This window comes from Colias eurytheme, chromosome 32 (genome assembly GCF_061535395.1).
Source record: "Colias eurytheme isolate Ceu_HAF_F1 chromosome 32, ilColEury1 Martin Lab GWU primary, whole genome shotgun sequence".
Lineage (NCBI taxonomy): Eukaryota > Metazoa > Arthropoda > Insecta > Lepidoptera > Pieridae > Colias > Colias eurytheme.
This window is the reverse complement of record NC_143011.1, coordinates 6,402,336-6,426,483: the sequence shown is the minus strand read 5'-3', so window position 1 is coordinate 6,426,483 and position 24,148 is coordinate 6,402,336. Positions and strand designations below refer to the sequence as shown.

At 33.9% G+C, this 24,148-nt stretch overlaps 1 long non-coding RNA gene across 2 annotated transcripts; it reads right to left on the bottom strand.

Moving 5' to 3' along the window:
* Positions 1-988: 988 nt before the first annotated feature.
* On the bottom strand, positions 989-23,283 carry LOC149895252 (uncharacterized). Of its 2 annotated transcripts, XR_016458562.1 has the most exons (6): positions 23,245-23,283; positions 22,871-22,969; positions 2,585-2,646; positions 2,225-2,376; positions 1,797-1,940; positions 989-1,396 (listed from the first exon to the last, which is right to left on the bottom strand). It is a non-coding gene; the product is annotated as an uncharacterized LOC149895252 (long non-coding RNA). The 2 variants fall into 2 exon arrangements; XR_016458561.1 differs by lacking the exons at positions 2,225-2,376; positions 2,585-2,646; positions 22,871-22,969; positions 23,245-23,283 and having other exon boundaries at positions 1,797-2,213.
* Between the last annotated feature and the right edge of the window lie 865 nt (positions 23,284-24,148).

The following is a 24,148-nucleotide window of genomic DNA, read 5'->3' as shown; positions in this document are numbered from 1 at the left end:
GATTGTTTTTAACAGAAGCAATAATGAAAATAGAAGATTGAAATTATTTAATGAAAAAGTGATCTCTGCAAAACGTGTTTTTAAAAGATACAATACAAAATTAGATACCTAAATAATGTGTTTTAATTTCATTGAACATATTCATATACCTACAAATAATGATTACCTCTTGTCTTGTTTAAAAACTAACAAAAAACTGAATTATATAAACAAGTACTCCTGTGGAGTGTAGCTGATATTAAAATTAAATGTTAAGTAGGTAGGTAGTTCGTTATGTAAAACCTCGAAATAATAGTTTGATATCGTTATTTTTTCTTATCTAGTTACATTAAATTGACTTTGTTGATTTTTAATTGAAGTTGTATTCTCAATATTTCTAGTCCCTTAGGTATTTTAGTAATTTAGCTGCAAGCCAATAATTTAAATAGTAGTTAGGACCATTAATATTACTTAGTTAAAAATCTTAAAATTTTCATTTGTCAATATCATTCATCAGTGTTTTTTCTATCATTTATCAGTGTTTTTTAATTCTATCATTTTATAATCCTCGTAGTGCCTTTTTTAATTTATGTACCTACTGAATTAGGTGTTAGGAAGATATACCTAAGTTTATTATAAAAAAATAAAAATATAGTTATTTATATCAGTTCCATCTGTCGGTTTGCAATGATTAATTTGTTAAGTTCTTCATACACTGTTTATTGAATCGAACATGTGAATAATGATTTTAGTAGTTCATTTCTATGTGTTTCTATGGCATACTTAGATCATTAAGTAAATGGCATAAGAAAAAGCTAATTTTAAGTAGGTAATAAGTACTAAACATTGTCTTGTGTAGTAGATGATAGGCAATTTATCTAATCAAAACTTTAATTATTTCAATAATAAAACAGCTATCTTCATAGATTATTTACATATTATATCAAAATTTAGTTTCATAAAATCAATAATAATAATTATTTTTGAATTGCGAATAAAACAACAATAATTGAAACTAAAATGGTTTTATTAACATGACTATATTATTCAACTAATGGTAACAGTAATACATTTTTTCATACAACTTAAATAAAATCTATACATAAAAAAAACGTAGGAAAATACACTTGAATATTTTTTGGGTGCGATTTACAAAATAATAATCGAAGCAAAAAATATGCTACCCCGGGCTAGACGTAAACAGTAGTGCATGGATAAACTTAAAATTTTGAATAAGTAAATATTATAAAAACAGGTCGGATCAACATATTAAAGGCTAAACATATAATATAACATCTTGCTAAGACCAATAGGAGCGTAACAATGCGGATAAAGCCACGGAGCACGATGGTGGTCTGTTTCGTGCTTTCACGTGTTTCTTCTTAGTGACGCTGCTTTGAGCACCTGGCGCGTCTGGCTGAAATTGTTTAAAATATGAATACATATTTTTGTTATCCTTTTTCACATGCATGAGTATGAGTATCAATCAAAAATCAAGAATAGTCCATAATAAAGATTAGATTGAAATTCAATTTATGAATAGATATATATATATATATGAATTCTTGAAAGTCACAACTTTGGTTTTTAACAGCGATGTTTATTATAAAACTTATTGTTTGTGATGAGAGTTTTATAGTTAGAAATTAAAGATTTTAATGTATTTTACAACAAATATAGTTAATAGTATAAATTTATAAAAAAATATATTTTGTTCTAATAGTAACAGAGGTTGCATTGAGAAAAATATTTTTGATCAATACTGTAGTTTGATCGTTTCATAAACAAAAATTAGGCCAAAAATATAATTAACATACTTAACTGGTGATTCCATTTTGTACTGATACAAAGCCTGTTTTATATATGTACAATATTTTGACTTCAATTATTCTTTTTATTGGTTGTGTCATTCCTCCTCCTGATGAAACTGTCTTTATGTTATAGAGTAATTTATGGCATTTCTGAAAAAAAAAATCCACATTTAATGAAAACCTTCAATTTGTCAAAACTAAATCAAATAATTGGGACCACCACATTGCAGGCAGCTTTCAAATAAAAAAAAAGAATTCTCAAAATCGGTTTTCTCAGTGAAAAATTATGATGTAACAACGCGAAAAAGAGAATAAGTCCAATTTCGAAGTCGATTAAAATGTAAATTTAATCATGATGTGTTATTTATTACATTTATACAGTTTAAATGTTTCACAAACAGGAATTAGGTCAATAAATATATTATGAACTTAACTTGATATTTTTTCTCATCAAAACTTTATATGTAATGTAAAATATTTTGCCCTCAAGTCCTTTTATTGGTAAAATAAGTAGTATCTTTCTTCCTATGGATGAAACTGGTCTTTTATATTTTCCTATTTCTACTGGGATTCAATTGTGGCGTTTCTGAAAAAAAAAAATTTATAAAATATTTGATTATCCTCATTTTTTATCACTGGCAATCATTTTAAACGTTTTAATACACTTTTTTTAAATTTATTGAGAGTTTTGCATCCATACTTTTGTTATCTAAACTTAATCAAGATATTATGTTTTTTTAATGCTCCTTTTTAGACAAACAGGAATTATGCCAAACAAATATAATATACTTAACTTGTGATTTAATGTTGTCATATTAAACCTATTCTTTTGTGTTGTTTGTCCGTCTTCTGCGATCTGGAAAATATGAAATATATGAAATATTATATAAGTTGTATCATAAATTTAGAAAGATAATAAGAAGATTATAAAAGATAATATAAACCTATGACAAATATCCGCAAAAAGGAACACTGTTTTCAATTTTTTTGACTGGCAGCGAGGTGTTTCACATCATACTGAGCAAATTATATCTGAAACTTTCTGTATTAATGCAAAACTACCACCTCCTCCTTTATCCAGGCTTGGGACTGGCTGCGATGAGGTAGAATAAAATAATCTCATAAAATTTATTCTATTCACCCTCAAACACAGGCGGAGTTACCTAACTACCGTCTAAGTACTCGATATACACTAATTACTACTATTATACTTAACTATAAAAGAAATAAAAATTGTAAAGTGTGTATATGATTGACACGTGTTTAAGTAAAGCGTTATGCGTGTAATAAAATAAAATTAAATAAATATAACCATGATTCTATCAAAAATACATACTTAGGTATACACGTAAATAAAATGTATGAATAAAATATCTACATTCTACATCAATAATTTACACGATCTAAATTAATTTACTCTAGTTTACTCTAGTCTATATACCTATAAACTAAACTTAATTGATTTTATGTACACAAAAATATAGTTTGTGTTGTGCATGTAAGTTTATGTTAAAAAACAAAATTGATTGATCTACATAGAAAATTGAAGCATAGCGAGACAAAATATTTAAATATTACTGTAAAATGCGCTCAGCGAATGTAAAAGTACGATATTAGAAGTAATGATGTAGCGCGTTGTACTGTAAATATACGTCGGACGTGATGCAATTTATAAAAATGAAATGATAGCCCTTCGAATATAGAATAACGATGGATCATGAAAGACGATAGCGGGCGCTTTTAGTCCAACGGAAGGAATGGATCCGCGGACGGTACCGGGCCGGTGTCGGGCGGAGCTGCGCGCGAGCGGCCTCGCTCGGCGGCGAGACGTGGCCGGGCCGGCGCGCGCCGCGGCGGGCGCAGGAGCGGCTCTGTCGCAGAGGTGAGTGCGGTGCCCTAAGTCGCTTTGCATTGGCGCTGCGTCGCGCCTGCAGTGATGGCGGTGGCTAGATGTAGACAGTGTCGAAACAATAGAATATTACGATTGATAATGCGGGGCGTTTCTCTCAAGTTATATGTTTCGGAGATTCCTCGCGATTAATTTCAACGTCCGCCATGATCGTAAATAATAAAAAAAGAATCAGTGCGCACAACTGGCGCGGTTGGCTGTCGGGCGGCAAGTGTCGGTCGAACTGACACCCCCCAACCAGCCAAACTACTGACTCAAGGAAAATGTCATTGTCACTTGTCATTGTCATAAATTCATTCGTTAAAACTTCAAGTCTTACTATGTCAATATTCAAACTCACAACTTTACCAGTAGATGGCGTTATTACCAACTGAATAAATCAATACTCCGACACGGCCATTCTGACAAATAGCGCGTTCTCGCGCGATTTCTAAACCTATTTAGCTCTGGTCACAACTTTTCGTCAAGGTTTGTAACGTAGAACCTACATAAAGCGCGAAGCTTCCCATGTAGAGCCAACACATGAAGCGCGGAACTTCCCATATAGAGTCAACACATGAAGCGCGGAGCTTCCAATGTAGATAGAGCCAACACATGAAGCGCGAAGCTTCCAATGTAAAGTCAACATACGAAGCGCGAAGCTTCCAATGTAGATAGAGCCAACACATGAAGCGCGAAGCTTCCAATGTAGATAGAGCCAACACATGAAGCGCGAAGCTTCCAATGTAGATAGAACCAACACACGAAGCGCGAAGCTTCCAATGTAGATAGAGCCAACACATGAAGCGCGGAGCTTCCAATGTAGATTCAGCCAACACATGAAGCGCGGAGCTTCCAACGTAGATAGAGCCAATACATGAAGCGCGGAGCTTCCAATGTAGTTAGAGCAAACACACGAAGCGCGGAGCTTCCAATGTATTTAGAGCAAACACATGAAGCGCGGAGCTTCCAATGTAAAGTCAACACACGAAGCGCGAAGCTTCCAATGTAGATAGAGCCAACACATGAAGCGCGGAGCTTCCAATGTAGATTCAGCCAACACATGAAGCGCGGAGCTTCCAATGTAGGGCCAACACATGAAGCGCGGTGTTTCCGATGTAGGGCCAACACATGAAGCGCAAAGCTTCCAATGTAGTGCCAACACATGAAGCGCGGAGCTTCCAATGTAGGTAGAGCCAACACATGAAGCGCAAAGCTTCCAATGTAGTGCCAACACATGAAGCGCGGAGCTTCTAATGTAGGGCCAACACATGAAGCGCGGAGCTTCCAATGTAGATAGAACCAACACATGAAGCGCGGAGCTTCCAATGTTTAATTTACGCGTGCAGCACATGGATTCCAACGCTAATCTTCCGCATGAAGCGCGGAGCTTCCAATGCTAAATTTACGCCATCGGCTCCTCTTAGGAAAGGAAAAAGAAACAAGCGTCTAGAGATGCGATCATTTATTAGCATTGATCAACAAAATAAATTGTAAACATTTCTACTAACCAAAACATCAACAACAAAAATAAAGGAAAAATCATCATATCGCAACCGTGGACATAATAAATACAATCGTGTATCTCAACAAATGCCGTTTACTTGGCGACTAATCATTTTATTTTAACATAACTCAATATTTAATTATTAATTTTTAAAGCCGATTAGAAAAATAAAACTCACTCTTATTACAAATCATCAAATTGATTAGACATTTCTGGTAAACTCATAGGATATTTACTCAGCTTTTCATGACACACATATTGCGCACGGTATTCGAATACAGCTCACGAAAATCAATACACAACCTGTCAGAGCCATCCTTCTTCTTCACGAGGATCGCCGGGCTTGAAAATGGCGACGTACTCTCGCTGATAATGTTTTTAGACTGGAGGTCAACTATTATGTCAATCATGGCCTTGCGTTCCGCGGGGGCCAGGCGATAAGGTTGACGCTGCACTATTTTGTTCGGATCTTATAATCTAATTTCCATCTCACCTGTTGTTACGACCGTCTGAGAGTTCCCCTTTACGAAGTTCTCATTAAAATTTTCAATAATAGCACGTAAACGAGCAATATCTTAGATGTCCGTAAGGTAGGTATCGATTGCTTCTATATCGGCACTTTGCAAAGCACAAACGTGCGCACGAACATCGCGAGAAACGTGAACGTCTTTATTTTTAATTATTAAGTTTACCCCGAGTCGCGTAAAAACATCAAATTTTTTTTTAACATCATCCATCTCTATAGGCAAAGTAATACGGGAAAAAGAATGAGTGAAAGTGGAACCAATACCAGTTAAACGCGTAAATAAAAAAATAAAAAAATCTCGTACACCGGTCATAACGTCAGCGATAGGTTTACGAATGAGCGAGCAGTTAGATTCACTATCTACGAGGGCTTGTAATTGAAATCTACCAACAATAATTTTAACAAGCGGCGATTCTGACTACACACACACATTAACGGACTTTATATCATTACTTTTTTTTAAATTTTTCGTCGCGTTGTTTAGAGAAACACACCTCCTCTGTATGCCCCAATTTGCGACAATAAGTGCACTGAACATTTTTATCGACAGGCGGGGAACATTTTAATTGAGACGTTTCCGAATGTGAAACCTTAGTGTGCGAACGGAATTTACAATTTCGCTTATAGTGCCCCATTTTGCCGCAATTGTGGCACATAACATGGTCATTTGTTTCAATTTTACGCTGCTTAAAGTCACTACAAAAAGAGCTCGAAGTTGAAGGTCGTTTATTATTTTTATTAATTTGAGGGTAGGTAGCAAGGTGTCTATCCAATGTTACAAAGTCCGTGGGGGTATTTTTTAATAAATCTGATCGTACCTGATTGTCAGAGATACCTGATATGACGACTTCGATCTTGTTCGCCTCGCTCCACGCCGTCTCCAGTCGATCGATCATCGCCAGCTTGTTGGTGGAGTATTCCACGTAGCTAGCGGCGCGGTCACTCGTGTATTGCACCATGTCCCGGAAAAGGTCGTGGAAACGCTTGATGGAGGCAAATTGTCTTGTTAACCGCTCCTTCGCTTCATCCCACGTATTGCACAAAGGATATGATTTGGACGCCCACTTGCGTGCTCGGCCGCGTAGATGCGTAAAAGCAGCATTTCTCGTTTCATAATCCGTCCATGAGTTCTGTGTCCGGTGGTGGTCGATTTCGGCACACCATTGCGCCGCCGTAAACTCGCAATCGTCAGGATCGAACGACGGAATGTACACTTCAGTGGGTTTCATCTTCTTCACAGGTGGTTTGGAGTTTGGAGTTTGGTTTTCGTTATTGTGAAAAGTCTCCGCCATTCCACGGAAAAACGAAGCCCACATCTCAGGAGGCACATTAGGAAAAGCACTATTATTAGGCACGTTACGGTTTTCGGTACCTCGTGGCGTAGATTGTTCGTCGCAGTTTGATTCGGCGGATTGGTTCGCTGATTCTCGGAAATATGTCTCGCTCGTAGTAGCAGGGTGTCGGTTAAGTACACTGGAGGAATGATGGTCAGATCCCACCGCTGCTTTCGGAGATTCCTCGCGATTAATTTCAACGTCCGCCATGATCGTAAATAATAAAAAAAGAATCAGTGCGCACAACTGGCGCGGTTGGCTGTCGGGCGGCAAGTGTCGGTCGAACTGACACCCCCCAACCAGCCAAACTACTGACTCAAGGAAAATGTCATTGTCACTTGTCATTGTCATAAATTCATTCGTTAAAACTTCAAGTCTTACTATGTCAATATTCAAACTCACAACTTTACCAGTAGATGGCGTTATTACCAACTGAATAAATCAATACTCCGACATATGTATTAATATTTATATTACATCTCATATTATAATATGTCATAATTGTGCTAACCTAACCAAAATATTTGCGTATTTGAAAAAAAAATGGACAGATCACGGATACACAAAATAAAAACAATTTTATGTTCCTATAAATAATTGTTATTTATTTTAAGTATCAAATTTGATAAATGTTTTTATTTTTTTATTTTTATTAAGAATTTCCAACAAAGAAAACATAATTTATAAACTCTTAATAGTTAATACTAAAATAGCTTATCGTATAATAACAATATATTATGTTTCTTTACTTATAGGAAATTACAACAATCGTATATTTAAACGGATAACAATATCATGTTAGTTTAATGAAAAAATGAAATACAATTTCTGATGCAGGAAATACAAACAAACAAATAATAATTTACCAAAGTAGATCCAAAACAAATTTGCAATAATATCGTTTTTACTAATATTACTAATTACTAATTAAAAAACTAATGCTGACTACTATTATTATTATTACAATTTATTGTAAATAGTATGGTGCTTATCGACATGTTTCATTGAAATGTTTATTAAGAATACGCTTGAATACCGCAAGTGAATTGTGAAATATATCAATTTCACGCGACTTTGCTGCAACAACGTTGTACTCATGGGTAAGTCTAACTATTGGGGAATGCTTCCATAAGTTTGTTCGAAATGGAAGAGTTCTGAGTATAGCGCAGGGATATCGAGGGATCCTGGCGGGGACATTAATACATATTCTGCCCAATAATTCAGAAGAATCAATACAATTATTAATTATTTTATATAAGAAAAATATATCTAACATTGTACGTCGAGATTTTAAGCTCAACATCTTGAAGTTATTGAGTCTGTCCAGATAACTTGTGCAGGTTTTACCAATTCCAGTTCTGAATGCTAGACAACGGACCAGTAATTTTTGTAAACGCTCGATCCGAATTATATGCGTTTGATAAGATGGGTTCCAGACTGTACAACAATACTCCAGACGACTACGAACGAAGTTGTTGTAAAGTACAAGCGCTGTTTTAGGATCCTTGAATTCTTTGGAGCACCGTAGGATGAAGCCAAGCGATCGATATGATGCAGCTAATATGTTGTAGTAGTGAGATGTAAAACGTAATTGTTGAGTGAATGTTATCACTATCATGTAAACAAAATTTAAATGGACATGTTTATTAATATTATTTTATTAATATACCGTGAAATATTCACAAAACGAAAGATGTCGTTTACTTTAAAAGTCAAAGCAGTATCATGAAAGGTCGGGAACCTTCAGAGGCTGGGACATGTTACCCAGGCATTTTTTTTTCTCTTTTTCATATAAATCGCATTTTACTTTTCCAAAAAGCTGGTACATCTCAGTAAAATGAGCATTCTTTCGATTTCTTTTGCTGCAAAGATTTCGTAGTGGGATTATGTTGTAGGCAATAAAAAGACAAAAAAAGCAAAACAAAATATTGTTCATTGACTATTAAATAAAAATAATCATACTTTTACATTTAAGTTGTGCTTTAAATTCAGTGATTTAACTTTATTTATGGTTATTTCCGAGATACCAAATTAGGCTTATTTTTCCGAAATTAACCGAATAGAAATAATATTTATTAACTATCAAATTATGTGGTAATATAAAATGTGCTAACCCTAAGCTTCTTTTGATGCTGAGCAATGTTGTAAAATATAGATCGCTACATTATTAGGTAATTTTGCCTATCATTGTAACTTTTGTTTAAAACAACCTTCAGTGGTAGTTATAATATTTCAAACGTTATTTAATGACATATTATGAGTAAAAGAAACCTGTGTTTTCGCCATCATGCACAAACTATCAACTTGAATTTTCACCATTTTTTTTTCCCGCGAAATGACACATGATATTCAATGAGTTACAACAAGTTGCTGATTTAAATTAGCGACACACACAATAGGCAGTGTTGACAGACAAATTAACCAACTATTTTACACCAAATACTTTGAATGTTGCCAAAGTATGAAGGTATTTTTGCAATTTAAAAATTGACTTATGAATTGATCTTCGGGCAAAGATATCCTTGGTAAAAAAATCACAATAAGACACTATGCATTTTCGAAGTAATTATGATATTGATTAATTGTTTTTGATAATGTAGTTTTTTTTTGCGTTGGAAAATATTCAAGAATATGGTTATCATACTAACAAAAGATGTTTTCAACTCTTAGAGTATTTCATACATTTTACATTGTCTTAATAAAATATTGTAAATAACAAAAACTTATAGGTGATACGTAAACATAAATGTTCTACTTATGTATCTAATAAAAACTAAAATTATATTTTATAGATATATTATATGCATGTGAAAAAAGCAATTGATTGTACTTAGTATAACAATTCTTCAATTCTCGATTTAGGTTTGGAGTTTGTACGATAACCGTACTTACTACATAGTCACTTTAATTATTTTAAGCAAGCAAGCAATGAAATGTTTCAAATTACAAAATAAATAACCAGTCGACCAGCTGTATTCCAACATTAGGTACATTAAGATAAAATGTATTTTACATAATGATAGTATGTACTTTATATACAATGAGTTCTTAATATTACAGGTTAACGTTGACTTTTTTTTAAATTACACATAGTATAAACTATAACGTATTAAGAAGAATTTAGAGAAGATATAAAGAAGAGAAAGAAGAATAGGCACAGTGGTGTAATTAAATAACACGAAACGAAAAGGGCGAGTTACATAAGAAGGTATAGCGAAAAAATAGAAGAGTTGCCTGATACTTTAATTCAATAAAGTTTCTCTCGAAGAAGAGAAGGCAGAGTAAAAGTAAGGAAGAAAGTTTTTATTTTTGCAATACGAATTACAATATTATAACTTTAATTTATTTTAAAATAACTGTTGACAACGTAACGTGTATGTTAATATATTTTTTTTTCATAAGTACATAATAATCGACAACCAACATTTGTTTTAAACTTTAGTTCCATTTAAAACGAGATGAAAGAATAAATTTATACGAATACATTTTTTTATACTAAATTATAAAATAAATCTTGATCTTGCTTGATTGAGGTGATTCAAAATACTGGAATTACTAAATAAACGCTATACACATATATATCGAACTATTCCACCATACTTCAATACTGAATACAGTCAAGTATTTTTATGTAGGTAAATTAAAATTCATTAACTCCACTTGCTTGCAGGATCCGTGCGATCAACCCCACCGGGTGAGACCCTTTTGGGAAGCCCAGCGAGTGCGATCAGCAACCGGATAGAATTCATGTTCTTGTTTGGATGTCGTTTCAGAAAATATTATCATACAAATCAATCATAAAAGCATAGCCTTCAGTGTTGTATTTGATGTCGTTAATATTAGGATTTTAGTTTCATGTTCGTTCGGTTATAATTTGCACTTCAGTTTAGTTCCAAAACTTTGTGACCTCACATACGACGGCAACTGGATCATAATGCCATTTTTTTAAATTACATATATTATATTTACCGTGAACTTTCACTGTGATAGTCAATTTTCTTTGGCTTTTATCAAGGATTTTGTCCACTTACGACGTTTCCTTTGGTGAACAGAAAATTTCTTTTGTCAGCTTCGAGACATTTTTGGAGTGAGAAAAAGTCATCATGTCACTCATGTTTGTTTGGCTATTGCGTCTGACCAATGTTTTCATTGCTTTCTATATCTAATAGTAAAATGGCTATGACTGTTTATTATAATAGTAAAATGGCTATTTTAATTAGATAACGTATGTAATTCCAGTATTTGTTTCTTGTTTCGTTGATGCGGCAAATATATTCTTGATGTTCTATCATTATTATTTTTTCGTTTTTTTTTTTTGTTATTTTTTTTTTGTTCTTTTTAGTGTTTTTTTTTGTCTTTTTTTGTATATTTCTTTTTTCTGATATTTTTTATGTATTTTTTTTTGGTAGCTATTAAACAATTTGCCGTTTTAAATAAAATAATTAAAAATACATTTTAATTTATGCAAATTAAAGGCATACGAAATAATCTAAGAAGTAAAAATTCCACCCTTTATATTATTTACGTTAGTAACAAACGCTTGAATTTATTCGATGTGATGAATAACCATATTCTTGTTACAATATTTTTTACATAAAATACTCGTAAATGCATATGCATGCTTTGCGCAGGTGTGATTATTATAATATATAATCTGTAATCAAAGTTTCAATTTATGAGGATTCGGGTATAATTTACAATTTAAGTACTGAAAATGTTGTATATTATTATACCCAATCATAAGCTTTGCTTTGAATAGAAAAGAGGAGACAAGATGTACCTCTTATGTTTTATGGTGCTGAGTTTATATTTTGATACTTATAATAAAATAATGTTGATGATTGTTCCTTTATCTCCTCAAGAAGCATAGGGCTTCAGTATATAGTTCATTCAGTAGATAAATAATAAATTAATACTAATAAAATATTCATAGATAAATTAATATAGTGGTTGGGTACTGAAAATGTGATGATTGGCGTACAGGGGGTCATCAGCTTTGCTTTGAAGAACACTTCAAGCAAAGAGAGACAAGATGTGCAACCAATGCTTTATGGTATCGAGTGTATTTTGATAAATAATAATACTAATAAAATATTCATAGATAAATTAATAAAGTGATTGGGTACTGAAAATGTGATGATTGGCGTACAATGGGTCATCAGCTTTGCTTTGAAGAACACTTCAAGCAAAGAGAGACAAGATGTGCTGCTACCAATGCTTTATGGTATCGAGTTTGTATTTTGATAAATAATAAATTAATACTAAAAAAATATTCATAGGTATATTAATATAGTGGTTGGGTACTGAAAATGTGATGATTGGCGTACAATGGGTCATCAGCTTTGCTTTGAAGAACACTTCAAGCAAAGAGAGACGAGATGTGCTACCAATGCTTTATGGCATCGAGTTTTATTTTGATAAATAATAATACTAATAAAATATTCATAGATAAATTAATAAAGTGATTGGGTACTGAAAATGTGATGATTGGCGTACAATGGGTCATCAGCTTTGCTTTGAAGAACACTTCAAGCAAAGAGAGACAAGATGTGCTACCAATGCTTTATGGTATCGAGTTTGTATTTTGATAAATAATAAATTAATACTAAAAAAAATATTCATAGGTAAATTAATATAGTGGTTGGGTACTGAAAATGTGATGATTGGCGTACAATGGGTCATCAGCTTTGCTTTGAAGAACACTTCAAGCAAAGAGAGACGAGATGTGATACCAATGCTTTATGGTATCGAGTTTGTATTTTGATAAATCATAAATTAATACTAAAAAAATATTCATAGGTATATTAATATAGTGGTTGGGTACTGAAAATGTGATGATTGGCGTACAATGGGTCATCAGCTTTGCTTTGAAGAACACTTCAAGCAAAGAGAGACGAGATGTGCTACCAATGCTTTATGGCATCGAGTTTTATTTTGATAAATAATAATACTAATAAAATATTCATAGATAAATTAATAAAGTGATTGGGTACTGAAAATGTGATGATTGGCGTACAATGGGTCATCAGCTTTGCTTTGAAGAACACTTCAAGCAAAGAGAGACAAGATGTGCTACCAATGCTTTATGGTATCGAGTTTGTATTTTGATAAATAATAAATTAATACTAAAAAAAATATTCATAGATAAATTAATAAAGTGATTGGGTACTGAAAATGTGATGATTGGCGTACAATGGGTCATCAGCTTTGCTTTGAAGAACACTTCAAGCAAAGAGAGACGAGATGTGATACCAATGCTTTATGGTATCGAGTTTGTATTTTGATAAATAATAAATTAATACTAAAAAAATATTCATAGATATATTAATATAGTGGTTGGGTACTGAAAATGTGATGATTGGCGTACAATGGGTCATCAGCTTTGCTTTGAAGAACACTTCAAGCAAAGAGAGACGAGATGTGCTACCAATGCTTTATGGCATCGAGTTTGTATTTTGATAAATAATAATACGAATAAAATATTCATAGATAAATTAATAAAGTGATTGGGTACTGAAAATGTGATGATTGGCGTACAATGGGTCATCAGCTTTGCTTTGAAGAACACTTCATGCAAATTTTTAAATTGTTAAAATACCTTCATACTTTGGCAACATTCAAAGTATTTGGTGTAAAATAGTTGGTTAATTTGTCTGTCAACACTGCCTATTGTGTGTGTCGCTAATTTAAATCAGCAACTTGTTGTAACTCATTGAATATCATGTGTCATTTCGCGGGAAAAAAAAATGGTGAAAATTCAAGTTGATAGTTTGTGCATGATGGCGAAAACACAGGTTTCTTTTACTCATAATATGTCATTAAATAACGTTTGAAATATTATAACTATCACTGAAGGTTGTTTTAAACAAAAGTTACAATGATGGGCAAAATTACCTAATAATGTAGCGATCTATATTTTACAACATTGTTCAGCATCAAAAGAAGCTTAGGGTTAGCACATTTTATATTACCACATAATTTGATAGTTAATAAATATTATTTCTATTCGGTTAATTTCGGAAAAATAAGCCTAATTTGGTATCTCGGAAATAACCATAAATAAAGTTAAATCACTGAATTTAAAGCACAACTTAAATGTAAAAGTATGATTATTTTTATTTAATAGTCAATGAACAATATTCTGTTTTGCTTTTTTTGTCTTTTTATTGCCTACAACATAATCCCACTACGAAATCTTTGCAGCAAAAGAAATCGAAAGAATGCTCATTTTACTGAGATGTACCAGCTTTTTGGAAAAGTAAAATGCGATTTATATGAAAAAGAAAAAAAAATGCCTGGGTAACATTTCCCAGCATCTGAAGGTTCCCGACCTTTCATGATACTGCTTTGACTTTTAAAGTAAACGACATCTTTCGTTTTGTGAATATTTCTCGGTATATTAATCAAATAATATTAATAATCATATCCATTTAAATTTTGTTTACATGATAGTGATAACATTCACTCAACATTTATCAAATTTGATACTTAGAATAAATAACAATTATTTATAGGAACATAAAATTGTTTTTATTTTGTGTATCCGTGATCTGTCCATTTTTTTTCAAATACGCAAATATTTTGGTTAGGTTAGCACAATTATGACATATTATATGAGATGTAATATAAATATTAATACATACAACTTGAGAGAAACGCCCCGCATTATCAATCGTAATATTCTATTGTTTCGACACTGTCTACATCTAGTCACCGCCATCACTGCAGGCGCGACGCAGCGCCAATGCAAAGCGACTTAGGGCACCGCACTTACCTCTGCGACAGAGTCGCTCCTGCGCCTCCCACGGCCGGCCGCCGGCTCCGGAACTCACGACCTACCGCCTTGCAGAGGACTCTCGACACGCATTTCCACCTGTCACCGAGCCGATAAGGTCCATTCAAATCCATTTAAATTCCTATGAACCAAGCAGCTGCTATGACTTTACATATCCATTATAACATTATTATATATAAGAAAAGTTCAGTCAATTTTATAAATTACTGTCACCGCCACTGACATATAAATACTCGACAATGCGCATACAACCTTAAAACCAATAACAAACTTATACATTCGCTCTCGCATTTTACTTTAATACAAATAATTTGTTACACAGTGTTTCAACTTTAACGTAGAATCAATTCGTTTTTTAATGTTAGCGTCGTGATGATAAGAGTTCATAAAAAAATACGCACAATGTAAACGTTGGCAACATGATTTGATTTTAATAATTGATTTCTGATATAGAACGGAGGTGAACAATTTCATTCCAGGAAGCCGAGTGTGTAATGCTTGCAAGTGTAACTCGTCAATCTACCAAGCAAAGTGAATAGTGTAATGCATGGTGGGAAATCCCTAAAGTAACTGTGGAATGACGACGTTATTTACGTAAGGTTTACCGTTGATTAATTTTTCCCTATGTACAAGAAGCATTAAATCGTTCCTATCCCGTACGCGACCTAATGCCACGTACAACTGTCCGTGACTAAATACGTCCGATCTTAAATCTATGCCGACCCTATTAATAGTTTGACCTTGACTCTTATGAATGGTCATTGCATAACACACCTGAAGGGGAAATTGCAATCGACACATTTCTATTGGACTATTATGATCAATGGGGGCTTTAAACATGATTCGCGGTATAAAGAACAATTCGGCTATTCCCGGTTTGCGAACTGTTATTAATCGAGGTGAAGTCGCTACGATTATAACTTTTGTACCATTAACTAAATGATCTGAAAAACTAAGGTTACGAATTATTATACAAATACATCCTACTTTTAAAGTGAGATCGTGTTCTGGTATACCTTTAGGGTGCATACTATTCAACACGTCTACGCCTAAATACAATTCGTCAGTGTCATCCGTAGCCGTTTTATCTACTGAATAGAAATGTAAAAGGTCGCCTGGCAAACGGTCTAATACAGTCCTATTTATTTCTCTAATATTTGAATTGTGAGTGGAAAGAATGGCCCTACCTATACAAACTTCTGGCTCGTGTTCTAAAAGGAAATCCGAAAAAACAAAATTAATTAACTCATTTAAATCAGTAGTAAATGATAAAAGTGAAAGGTCTATTAAATTTTGACAAGATCTACCGACCTTTACCGAATGTAAAGGCAAATTATTTGAACCTATTTGAAGTAAAAAATCGGAAAAAACACTATCTTCACTACACCTCTGAGGTGTAGTTAGTGAAAACGTCTTTAAACTCTGCCATAAGGGCGATGATTTTACTGACGCATTAAATATATCTGAATGACACTTGGCGTTGGTAACTACGGGCGGAATCTGACGAAAATCTCCAGCAAAAATGATAACCTTTCCCCCAAAACTTTTATTAGACTTTGTCAAGTCTTGCAAAGACCTATCTAACAAATGAATGAGGTACTTGTGTACCATCGGCGCTTCGTCGTAAATAATTAAATCGGAGTGTAGTATAAGTTCAGCTCTCTGGGTTCCGTTTGTTACATACCAATAGCCTAAATCGTCAATAGCGCTTAACGGATACTTAAACATACTGTGCGCAGTCATACCGCCGTCATAGTTCTGCGCGGCAATACCTGAACTCGCTGTGCATAAAACTACACCGTTGAGTACGCCCCTCACGTACGCTGCTATCGTATTTAATAGCAACGTTTTACCAGTGCCTGCCGGACCGTCTATATAAATAGCACTTTCGTTACTATTGCGAAAACCGTGATCAGTGAGCAAATTTTGCACATATTCGAACACTTGCCGCTGGTCATGAGACAGCTTGGGCGTCCAAACATCCACAAATTCGCGTAACCCGTCTGCATCGTGTAGAGCCTTCTCACGACCTAGTTCGGTGGTGTCATCGTGCGCGTCAGGCAAACCTTGCTCTAACAAACACGAACCATGTTTTCGCAATAGACGGTCAATTTGAACCAAGGCCTGGGTGTACGCTCTATCCGGATCGTTATTTACGCGGTTAAGTATATCTTCAGCTAGCTCATTTTTAAATTTTTCCCACAGTGTCGCTACTGCTACCCCGTTAACAGCCAATAATACAAAAAAGTTACGCAGGCGTGGTCCGGTCAAAAAACATGAAGCTTCCTGCATAGCTATCTCGTATTCGGCTTCATCGTTGGCGATACCAACGGCTTTAGCGGCCTCCTGGAATGTGTTACAATTTGGACCACCCAAGTTATAAAGATCCCTGTAACTACGGCAGGGGTGTAAAGCTAACAGTAATCTTAAATAAAATTGTTCACCTCTGTTGGGCGCGACCCAAAATAAACGCGTCACTATTTCTCCCCTCTGTCTTTTCGTTAAAAATTTACCGTTGGTCATATTATAAATGGTTGTATTTTTTGTTGAGGGGCGGCTGGAATGAACGATATACCTCTCGTAAAAATCTAAATATGTTAAACTATCGAATTCTTCACCGAGGGGACGATTAAAATACGTGACGAGATCCGAACCCGAATTCTGAACTGCACGCGCTTCATTTCCCGCCTTAAAAAAAATTGATTGATGATTTTCTAAATGCACGTCTAACATCTTTACAGTAGGCTCACGTCCCGTGACGTCAAACTCAAAAACTCTCCAAGCAGCCTCACCAGAACCGATGTATCGTTTTGTGACGTATTGTTCTATTTCGTTATTTTTTAGTTCATCTGGAACAATGGCGACTCGAGCCTCGTCTGGACCTTTAGTCATATATTTAAAGAGATATTTAATGACTGTTCGAGTGGACACTGATTCTAAATTTAAATGGCAATCATATCTAAGAAGAAGTGCAGCGTTGTATGGTACTATCCACAAATCACTAATTTCTACATCCCTCCCTCTGTATTTAATGGTGGCTGTATTCTTACTATTACGCTTTAAGTTAATAAACCCTTTATTATTACAATATGTGACTTCTGTCTCTGGTTTTGGGAAATAGCTTGTACATTTTTTTTTTTCACTATCCCAACATTTTAAATCTGTCCTATGCGGCGGACCGCATGGACCATGTACCATGTAATCTAAAACAGCTTTTCTTAATTTTCCATCAACTTCTGAAGCGTCAGGAATATCTGCTCTAATAAATTTATCCACATCAGTACCGTGAACGGGGCCACCACCCTCGACTGCAAAACATATATGAGCGTGTGGTAATCCCCGTTTTTGGAACTCTATTACATATAAAATATAAACAATTTTACCAAACCAAACCCCTGTGCGTAGATCCCTCAAAAGTTGTTGCAATTTAATGTTAAAAACTCTAGCACAAATTGAAGGCGTATTATGATGACCTGTTGTTGAATTTTGTATTTCAGGCCATTTGGGATTGCAAGTTAAAGTTAAAAGAAAAGATGGCAATCCTAATCTGTTAACTACTGCCATAGCATCCATATACTTTTGCTTCATATATCTAGGCCCCCCCGTGTAACTACTTGGCAAATAGACTCTACCAGGCACAACGCCACCCTCTCCTCGAATAGTCTCATCTACACTTATCTGCTGTAAAACTGACTCTACTTCTCTTAATGGAGCGGAACGGAGAGCATTATCCGTGTTACCTTTTTGGATGTTATACAGGTAACGAAGTCTTTCTTCTAAAATCCTACATTGCATATCAACTAACCACTCTTCAGACAAACGATTAAAATCGTTGAAACGGGGTTCGCTCAGAAGGAGACATCTTACATATTTGTTCTGGGTTAGTTTTGCTCCATTATTGTCCGTTTTGTTAGGAAACCATCCAGGGTTACCGTGCGGATACAATAATGGATATTGAAAAGTTTCATATAGGGGGTGCATTATATCTACTGTGTGAGGCTTTTTGTCTCCAATTTTCCAGATTGCAATGGCGCGAGGAATGTAACGCTCCTGCTCATTGCTTATAATGGCAGCAATCTCGTTGCCTAAAGGCATATCACCGAGAATGTTGCCATGTGTGCGTCGTGTGGTGTGCTCAAAAATGAGGTGTGCGTGGTCAGATGGTTCTTGGCTCAGCCGCTTGAAGCACTCTATATAAGGATTGTGATTATGCAAGAAATTTGTAATCGATCGAATGACAGTTAAATCTAAATTTAAATTTGTAGCGAGGCTCTCTCGCTCACTGTTATCATAGATGTAAAGTCCAGCCGGATTAGTAGTTTCTGAGTACGCAAGATCGAAAACTCTGTGATAAACTCTCCCTTGAATTTTTAAAAATGATACCCCCGTTGTCGGATGTTGAAATCCGTGTGTAACGCCTAAAGCACTAAAAGCAAATAAATTATTATAAGCCCTAGGTTTATGCAAAAAAGAAGGAAAGCTATAGAATGGTTCATTTAATGGCGGGAAGTTTTGAACGTTATAAGCGCCAGCCCCACAGCACCACTTGATACGATTCTTTTCCTCAAAGAACAATCTAGCATTACAGTGCCTACACAAAAACGCCTCCCTATCTAATAATGAAATATTCTTAAAACTATACAATTTGACGACAGTTAAGCCGTCGCCACTCTTCGTACCTATTAAATTATTGGAATTCCGTAATTCCACGTCTAGATTTCGATTAACTTGATTGTACTTATCTACTGCTTGCCTATTAACCTCTGGATTATTCTGACTAAACTTTTGACTGGCCTGCCTATGGATCTCGGGATTGATCTCGTTATACTTCTGAACTGCCTGCCTATTAACCTCGGGATGATTTTTATTATATTTTGTGACCGCTTTTAAATGAGAATCTGCATCTATAGATCGCCTACCTGGTCGTCCCCTCTTACGTCCTACTTCTACTGATTTTACTGATGAACTATCCGAATCTTCGTTTATATTGTTTTGTTTGTGTGCTTTAGATTTATTATATTTAACCGGTCTACCGCGTTTTTTAGTATTTTTACCTACAATCCTAACGTCGGGTAATTTTGTTATGCAGACAACGGGTGTCAGTGTTGTTAATTTAGGGTCGCGAATATTTTGAATTAAAACTTTTGGTTTTAGGGAATTTAATTTAGGGTCATATTTTGGGGGTATACCTTTATTAACTAAAACTATCGGTTTTAAATTAGACAATTTAGGGTCGTCTACAATAACTAATTGGTCGTCTACATTAACTAATTGGTTGTCTACACTAACTAAATCATTAATAATATTTACACTATGAAAATTATTTAAAATTATTTTATGAATTTGATATTGACTACCAAACGCCGGATTCCAAAACAAAAACTTTGCAAGAGTATCTAAATTGTTGCACTGAAAGAGACGTGCGGCTCCTACCGAATGCGAGTTATGGACGTATTTATTATTCGCGTCTACTTTATGGCTATTAAAAATAAAATATGAATTATTTGACCTCCAAAAAGATATCGTATTATTAGCGCCGGTGAAAAGGTAGCTATGTGTGGAGTCGTTATGTGCAGTGTGAAATATTTTATTTTTTAGGATTAATTTTAATTGTAAAGTGTAAGTGGCTATGTCGCTGTCACATGTGGGAAACAGTCCGTTGTCGATCCAACTATCGTTGTCTGCCATCGATTTAATATTAGCCAAATAGGTCCCTACACGTATATCAGAAGGCAATTCTTCAGGATATAAATGAGGATGATTATGCGCAACCCCAAGTGGTCTTACTTGAATGTATAACATGTCACCAAATTCTAAAATAGTGTCAATATTTTCCTGAGAAAATACGGCTCTATTTAGAATAGAAGAGTAAACAGCCGCGCATGTTGCCATCGCGACACATTGTGCGTTGTTACCCTTAAACCGGGGATCGGCTTGATGCGTTGACCCTTTAATAATAATTTGACCGATTAAAATAATAATAAAAACAGAATGAGATTTTATCAGGTCAGAAGTAACATAATATTTATATAATGCCGCACAATTTATTTATAATTTGTTAAGCAAATTGAAATGTCCCAAACAAAGAATAATGCGTTGTACCTATGATTATAAAATACAAATCCGTATGAAATATGTTAAAGAAAGTATCCCTAGTGAAATCACTACTTCATTTCTAAAATTTCGTAACACAAAAATATTAAATCGATTAGATATGGGTTGAGAATGAGATCCAAGATGAAAAAGGAGTCGAAACTACTCTAAAAAAATACTAAGCTCGTTACGAAATACGAATAGAAAATGTGGCGTCATTCTACCTTACCGCGCAATCTATAAAAAAAATATTCGCGACGATCTACGTTTCAGTATAATATTATACTCGTATAATCAAACATATCTAGAATTATTTATCATGTTAATTTTAATCCTATCAAAACTATGTACTTACGTAATATGATGGAATGTTATTATTTTATGGAAATAGTTTACATACTGTTATTGGCAATTATTAAATCATGTATAGGTATACATATAACTTATATATTTGTAATATCAAATTAAAATTAATCTCATTACCTATCAAGTAAAATTCTAGACTCTAGTAGGTATATGATACAACTCAGTCGTCCTTCCGTCTCCTATGTAATTCTAAAACCTGGTTTATAAATCTCGCTTTAATGTTGAAAGTAAGTACCTACCTACATCACTATCACTACATAGTATTAAACAAAGTCGCTTTCTCTGTCCCTATTTCCTTATGTCCCTTTGTATGCTTAAATCTTTGAAACTACGCAACGGATTTTGATGCGGTTTTTTTTATAGGTAGATAAGAGTGATTTAAGAGGAAGGTTTATGTGTATAATAACATCCATTAAATAGTGGAGAAGTACTGTTATTTTTGAGGTTTCTAATGTGATGTCGCAAATAATTTTATCAAACGCATTTTTTCCGCTTACATTGCAAACGCAGGCTGAACCCTACGAGTTTTATCAAAATAATATACTAAGTATTGTAAACATTGAAAAGGTCTATAGAAAAGTCCGTGATGGTTATATATAATATGTATATTATGTCTATCTCTTATGGATAACCCACAATAACTTTTTTCTGATATTTACTTACTTATTCAATTAATTAACTTCGCTACATAATGTGAAGAATGTGAAAAATTAATTGAAATTAAACCGAAAATATCAATACTTTATCTATACCCACAGATAAGTTAAAAATAAATAAATATAAAATAAAATATATAATATACGTTCAATTACATACAAATTTTTAAAGCGGTGGACCAATTTTAACTACTCACTGGCAGAAAGCTTTCATTGAAAAGAAAATAGGTAGGTATGTATCCTTATAACATACGTTAAAAATTAAAATACAGAACATTGATATACCTAACATGTGTTTGAATGATCAGAGACAATTTCATGATTTATAATAATTAATAATATTTTTACTTTTTAAGGATATTTACAATTTTTAATGAATTAAGTACCTAATATCTAATTTATTTTTATAATAAATATAATATCTATCACACAAAATGGCGACCGACGCCGTCCGCGGCGCGCGGCGCGCCCGCTCGTCGCGCGCGTTGCCGGTTCGTGATTCCCGCGCATTTCGATTTAAGTACAACAAATTAGGAAAAAAATATATTACCGACTTATTAGTTATTACCTACTACATTTATACATATTATTATATATTTTAAAATACTATCTTCTATTCTATTTGATGTTAAAGAAAATGACTTTATTCTGTAACCTATAAGGTAAGTACATAGACACACATGACAACAACGGTAATTACGTAGGTATTAAGATGTTAAACATCAGATACCAATTTTATAAAAAAAATCTTTGTTATTAAGCATTAAAAGTAGGTAAGTATCAACTTATTCAGAACATTTCAATTTGCACAAAAAAAGATAAAAGTGATTGATTACCTACCTAACAGAGCCTTATGAAAATATATATGTAGGTATATTAATTGACTTTAAACCTAATAAATTGAATAAAGCTTACCGGTAGCGATGCACGCCATAGCCGCTGCGTTGCCGCCATTGTTGCTAGATGATGCTTGGAACATGTTGAGGCACGAAGTCACGTAGAATCTCGAAGTTACTGAAAACGATAAATGACTATTTAAAAAAACAAAGCATTAAAAATCAGACATCACTTGTTTTTATTAAACCATTGAAAAAAAACAAAAGAATAAATCGTCATGAATTGAAATGAAGTCTTTTTATATTTTATAATAATTACCTAAAGTAACAAATTTAATTGTTAGTAAGAAAAATGTATAAAGAAAGACAACAATAAAACTCAAATCATTAATCACTCCAAGTACAATATGAGACCAATAATTAATTAATAATAAAATATGTAAATCGACTTACCCTGTGAACAGACGAAATGTTAATGGAAGAGAATTGGCGCGGGCGCGGGGTCTTTTATTCCGGAAGTAAAAATAATTGCAAACATTACGAAAAAAGTGGGAATAGACAATTTCACAGTTATGTATTTTTTTTTAAATATATTTTAATTAATAAGAAATAGGTATTTAAAATACGTAATCTAATCTAAAAAATATATTAAAATAATAATAAAATAATTTAGAAACAATAATATGTATTTAAATATTAAAATCCAACTGTTAGTAATGCTACGGCCACACTACCGCGATATGCCAATAATTATTGCCACAACTTTAAAAACACATAAGTGTAACCACGACTTATGGCCATAATTCTACAATGCCAATCAATATGATAAATGGCGGTAGGCAATAGCTCCGGCGGCGGTATTCTTTCGCACATCAAAGAAAATAACCGCGGTAATTATTGCGTATGCGGCCACACTTCCGTTTGTCCAGTGTGCAATATGAGCTCACCGACGACGCACGTATCGACCGACATGGAGTGGTCAAATGAAAAAGCGCTCGATGGCGCTAATTTTTGGAATTCTTGGAATTCTTCTCTTTGGGATACCCGACAGAAGAACTATAAAAATCGCAGTGTACACAATGATGCGTGGCGTCGGATCAAACAAAATTTATCATTTCCAAGTACAATAGATGATTTGAAAAAGAAAAAATCATTTTGAAAAAGAAAGAATCCTTGATGAATTATTACAGAAACCATATCTATTATATTTTAATTATTAACTAATATTTTTTTTGCTGCGGTAAATGCCAATAATTACCGACATATCTAGGTAAACTCTAGTGTAACCACATCAGTTCATGCAGTAATTTAGACGGTAATATAATGCCTTAATTATTGCGGTAACAGCCCGGTAGAC